A 6,000-nucleotide genomic window follows, 5' to 3' on the forward strand; every position below is an offset into this window, starting at 1 on the left:
AACCAGAACTGATGTTGAAGGAAATGGTGGCATTTAGTTTTTACAGTGTGGGGGCCAGAGGCATAACAAAATAGAGAGAAATTTGAAGCATTTGAATAATGATTAAGGGACCTCTGGATTTAACAGACTGATACTGATTTACTCTGTGGGACGCAAGTCAATCTGTGTGATTATTAATGCTGACCTACGTTACAGGGATGCTGTGGGTGCTCATGATTGTAAAATGCTGCTCCTGCCTTCAGCTGCAGCACGTTCCCTACGATACGCTGTCACTTGGCAGCCTGGTTTGCCTCTTCATTGTTAGTCGTTTGTACCTGCCTGTACTGAGATGCTGCTGGCAGAGGTCTGTCCTCCCTATCTGTCCCTCCAGCCAGCATCCTTCTGTTCTCCAGGCTTGTCAGGGAGGGGGGATGCCACCTGTCCTTAACAAAGCAAATGTGTAAGAAGAGTTACTGGCTTTTATTAAACCAGTGGGTGCAGCAGGGGGAGCATGGGGAAGCAACTGAGCTCAGGTCATGCACACCCTCCTGCTTGTTTGTGTGAGGCTGCTGCACTCCCATGAGGCAGGCAGGATCCAGCCTGTCCCTGTGGGGCCACAGCAGCGCCAGGCCCCCCCCATGCACTGGTGCCTTAACTCACATGTGGGTGCTGCTCTCAGACCCACCAGCTCCCCTGCCCCAGCTGGAGAGGAGAGCTGAGCCCTGAGCAAGGGTAAGCAGTGTGGGGACCGTTTGAAATGCGTGTGGGTCTCTGATGCTTTGCCCCTGGGCTGAGGGAAGTCACTCCTCGCAGGGTGTGTTTGCTGTAGCCTCGGGTACACCCCCACAAACAGGCCCTGGACACCCCGCGCTGGAGAAGCTGCTGGCATCAGCATTCAGGGCTGGTGTGGAACAGAGGAACAAGGGGGATGGGAAGCTGCAGCCATACTCATGCAGGGCAGAAGCATGTGGTGCAAAGTCAACACTGTGTGGAAAGGGAACTGAAAACTTCCCAGCTTCCCCATCCTCACCTCAGCGTATCCAGGCCCAAAACATATTATGGCGCTCTCTTTCCCCCCAACAAGTGCCATCCTCATTAGTTTTCAATTAGCCTAGTGTTTTGTGCAAATTTTCTTGCTGTTATAAACTCTGAGCTCCAGGTTCACTCATTGACTATGTAACACCATGGTTTTTCCCACTCGTGATTCCTCTCTAATTTGTTCTTGTAAGAGAGAAAAAGGTTAACTTTCTTCCCCTTCCCCCCAGCCATCTAGAAGGAACCAAGGGGTGGAGGGGAGAGTTATCCAAAAAGCAGAGGGACAAATTCTACTGAAAGCAAAAACTGGAAATGCACAAGAAAACAAAAATGAAGGACATAAACAAACACTTGGCCAGCTGTGGTGCAGAGGAGGTTAGGTCTGTTGAAACCTTGAGGTCTGGGTGACAGCAGAGTTGGGGCTGACAGAGTTGTCTGCTACATTAAGGATCCACAAAGCAAAGCCTGAAATCATAGACCTTGTTCTCTTTTGAAGCTGACCTCAGTGATAAAGATCAGGGTGATATCTGTGAGTCATGAGTAGAGTAGGTGCTGGAGAAAGACCATGGGAGTGTGAGTCATAAGGAGTAGGACTGTCTTTGTCCAGAAGTGCACGAGCTATTAAAAAAGCAAAACACGATTTGCTTAGGCAATGATACAAATCCATGGGTCCCAGCTTCATATGAACTCCAGCTTCTTCAAAATATTTACTAAGAAATACTTGCAACAAAAAGCCCAAAAATCTTAGTATTTAAGTTTATTAACATTCTCAAATATTGCAAATTTTGCTGGTGGTACTGTCCTAAAACAAGTCAGTAGGGTCTTGGGAATTTTCATTCATTTCTGAGTTTTCCATGTCAAATGCTTTCAGAGAATTTGATTTGTCAAACTGGGCTGGACACTGCCCCCACTCTGACATATCTGAAGCTGCAGATCTGATATGCCACAAGCCAGTCATTAAAAACACTTACCAATTGTGACATCTTCAAGTGGGATGATTTAGAGGGAATTACTTTCATTAAATAGCAGAAACAGGCAACCTTGCTGCAAGGACTGACTAGGAATGACCATCCAAAGACAAGGAGTCTTCTCCAAACAGCAAGGCTGCCGGGAGAAGCAATGGACTTCATGGTCCAATTTAAAACAGATTGAGCAAACATGCATTTTTCACTGGCTAATGGGCCAGAGATAAGTTAATCAGCAGCCTCATTAGTTTGTACTCCGAATGAAAAAAGATTCTTACATGTGCAAAGAAAAGATTTTGTATTATGGGTAATACTGCCTGTACCCATGATGTTGTGATTATGCTTGCCAGAATCCTTGTTAACTGAGCAGGATGATTAATTAGCAGCTGGCTAGTTAATGCTGTGTAGAAGAGCAGAGCATTGTCTTTGGAAGCAAAGAACAAGGACCCTGGGCCCAATTCTCTGCCTTCACAGCGCAGAGGAGCTGCACCACCACCACCACTTCTGCACAGATGTACTGTTGGGAGGGATACCCCAGTAGACACTTCCAAAATTGGGGTTGAAGGGAAACATGGCAGCACAGGTGTTCTGTAACAGTGGGACGGGCTGTTCAGTACCTCGGTGGGTTTCTGGAGAGGTGCAGAGCCTGGAGAGGAGGACTCGTGCCAGAGCAGGAGGAAGGGGCTGGACCCTTGGCTGCACTGTGTTGCTCAGCAATGCCTCACTTGGGGTATTTGACAAACTGACACTCTGCACACTGAGTGTCGGACTCAGCTTGTCAAATACACGCAGTGCCACACTGCAGCTCCCAGGGGGTCACAGTGTCTTCGCCGGATGCCAAACTGGGGGCACAGAGAGAGAAAAGAAGCACAAGAAGAGCTGATGTTAACTTCAGAGGCTTTTTCCAGTTAGCAAAAAACATCATTGACCCTCCCATATTTCCCCCTCCTATACTCTTCTTTTAGTGAGAGAGAACCACATCAGCAGAAACTACCTTCTGCTGAGGAAAAGGAAAGGTTTTTTTTCATGTGAAAGCACAAAATAAAAAACAGTAATGTCCAACACATATTCTCCAAACCCAGAAGAGAGTGGAATAAGGTTTAAGAGCAAGGTAGCAACTACAGCTTTAAAGATAAAATCAGTTTCTTTGCAATTCTTGCATTCCCCCTGTCTCCACCTTCACCTTGGGCGGGATGTCGATAGTGACCAGTTCTTTGTTCTGGCTCCTCCTTCCGAATGGAATTCAGCCATGGTAGATAAAAGTATATTGCAATGGATAAAAGGAGCATGTGTATTTCATGAACATAAGAAAACAGTGTTAATAAGCTGATTTAAGATCAGCCTACCAGAGTACAAGTGACCCTGTCATCCCCAATAGGACCCTCAGCCATACCTAAGTGTGGGGAGGCCACCCAGGAAAGACTGAGCAGGCTCTTCAGCAGATATTAGTGACCAGACTACCTCAGCTTCAGTGCTGATGTCTAACAGGGGCAGAGCTGGCCTTGGAGGGGGAAGAAGAAAAGAAGACAGCACTGCTCCTGCAATTGCAGCTTAAAATAATCCTTTGTGTGGCTTTCTGAAGGGAAAAACAGCCACTTGAAATGTTGCTATGAGGGACAGATAAGGGGAGGGTACACAGTGGAGATAATTCTATCAGCAAATGGGAATGGAACTTGCTACTCTACCCATAGAGATCATATCTAATCTGAACTAATTTGTCACTGTAGAGGTTCTGGTTTCAAGCTGAAGTGGGTATTTCCAAGTAAAAGCTCAGAGTTATAAAACTGAACAATCTACAGTATACTCTAGGGGAAAACGGAAGGAGTTTTTCTTCCTGCATTCTTCAGTCAGTCTCTTACCGAAGTCAGAAAAAGTCTCCTCCAGGCTGCACATTTTCACGCAGGGCTGTCAAGACTGCTCTGCAACTTGTGATGAAAATAAATGAAAAGTAAAATTATTGGATAGATTCAGCACTTTTCCTCCCACAGAAATATGCCTCCTTCTAACAAATAAACTTGCACTTTCATAACTCTTACCTTGATGCCTACCCCAGCCCTCCTGCTGCTGGTGGCTGCCCTGGCACTGCTGACCCCTTGGAGTCACTGGTGAGCTCCCCTGGCCCCGATGATCCCTCAGCATCACTGGTGGCTCCCCCAGCACCATTGACCACCAACTGCACAGCCCTGCACCCAGTTCCCAGAGCAGCCAAGTGCTCCCTCCCCTCTGCCCTGCACCACAAGGAATGCCAACACATCTGAGTGCCCTCACTCTGTGTGGTCTCCAGAGGCACATGGCTCCCATTTGCAGAGCCATCCCCCTCCCTCCCCAGTTCTGTGGAAGTTTTCCTGAAGTGTCCAGGAGCAACTGTCCCCTCAGGAGGGCCAGGAAAGAGAGCAGCCCTGCTGGGCACTTCTCTGGGAGCAGCTGGACCCACTCCAGAAGCAGACAAGCTCCTGAGGCTTGGGACTTTCCAGAGGCAGATCCAGACTCCGGGCCTCGGCTGGCTGTTGGGAGCAGAGGCACTGGCTGTGGTCCTAGCTGCCCTGCACTGAAGGCACAGAGCACATTGCACACTCGAGGGGCTGCTGTTCCAGCAGCCAGTGAACACGGCAACGAGAGGCCTCTGGGTTTCAGGCACAGTTGTGGGAATGTCTTGCAAGGCTGGGAATCAGAAACATTGCAACCAGCACTTCATGGCTCACACCAAAGGGCCACCAGCTGCACACGCTCCCACAGCCCCTCCACTCACCTGAGCCCTGTGGCCCCCGCCCAAGCACCCTGGACTCTGCCCCCATGGCTGCTCATGCCACAGACACTCAAGGAGGGGAAGAGGGGTGTGTGGTAAGCATTTGTCTGCTGTACTGAAGCCACCGGGACAGTGAGAAATGAAGCTGAAGAGCATACTTGCACCTGGCTGGAACAGGATCTCTCCCTGGTTACACCCACCTCCATCCCGCACCTTCCTCTGCTCTTTGTGCGCTGCCTCATCTATGACTAATTTAGATCAAAATCTCCCACTGCCAGCAGCTCACAGGCAGCATGTGTGTGTGTGAGAGCTGGGGGAGCACACACACATGCATCCTGGTACCCAGTAGGGCTACATATCACTGCTAATTTTAATTCATCCTCATCAAGGAATTGTGGTCCAGAGCACAGTGCTCCCTGGCTGGGACCAGCGGCATTCCATCCCTGAGCCTGCCCTACCCAAAGCACACCCAGCCAAACACCACTGCATCCCTGAAAGGAGGCACCAAAAAGCTCTTCTGGCTCAGGTAGACACACACCCAGCACTGAAGGGAGGCAGCCCAACCCGAGTGGGATTCAGACCCCCTGAAGCTCGAGGTGTAACATGGGATGGCAGGGAAGTTTTCTGCATCGCCAGGAAAATGGACACCCCACGAGTTTCTGTGTCCCAGCACCTGTGGCCCTCAAGGACCCCCTGACAGAGAAACAGGAGGTCACCCCTGAAGGACAGATCCTCCCCTGTCCCCAGCCACCCCTTCTGTGGGCAGGACAGGGAGCTGGCACCTACCATAGTGGGCCATCCCGACCCTCAGTGGGCAGGCACCGGGGGTCGTGCAGGAGCGCAGTGGAGACACAGCCCAGGCACACAGCTTGGTTTTGAAGGGGCTGCTCCTCCTTCAAGAGGAAGCTGCGAATGGGGAAGATAAGGCTGAGGTTAGATAACAGGAAATGTCTGGATGTGAGTGACAACACATCCAGGTTGTGAAAGCAGCCCTCCCCATCCTGCCGCGGGGTCCGAGGCTCACAGAGGAGCAGGGTGGGAGGTGCTGCAGGAGGGCGAGCACCTCAGCCTTTGGCCTGTGCAGCCACGACGCCTCAGCGGGCCGGGCTCAGAGGGCCAGCAGCCACCCCAGCCAGAGGCAGCGTAGGGCAGGTCACTGGGGAAGCTGTGAGGAGCCACACCAGCTGTCCCAAGTCCGGCCACCTCAGGCCACCCATCCCACAGTGGTCAGGCCCTGCTGCCCCGGCTGCTGAGGAGCCATGCGGAGGGCTGGGA

At 50.8% G+C, this 6,000-nt stretch overlaps 1 long non-coding RNA gene across 1 annotated transcript; it reads right to left on the reverse strand.

The window, feature by feature from the left end:
* Nucleotides 1–1,754: 1,754 nt before the first annotated feature.
* On the reverse strand, nt 1,755–5,625 carry LOC116793878. The gene is made up of 3 exons (XR_004359620.1): nt 5,512–5,625; nt 3,839–3,904; nt 1,755–2,821 (listed from the first exon to the last, which is right to left on the reverse strand). It is a non-coding gene; the product is annotated as an uncharacterized LOC116793878 (long non-coding RNA).
* Nucleotides 5,626–6,000: the final 375 nt, after the last annotated feature.

This window comes from Chiroxiphia lanceolata, chromosome 14 (assembly GCF_009829145.1).
Source record: "Chiroxiphia lanceolata isolate bChiLan1 chromosome 14, bChiLan1.pri, whole genome shotgun sequence".
Lineage (NCBI taxonomy): Eukaryota > Metazoa > Chordata > Aves > Passeriformes > Pipridae > Chiroxiphia > Chiroxiphia lanceolata.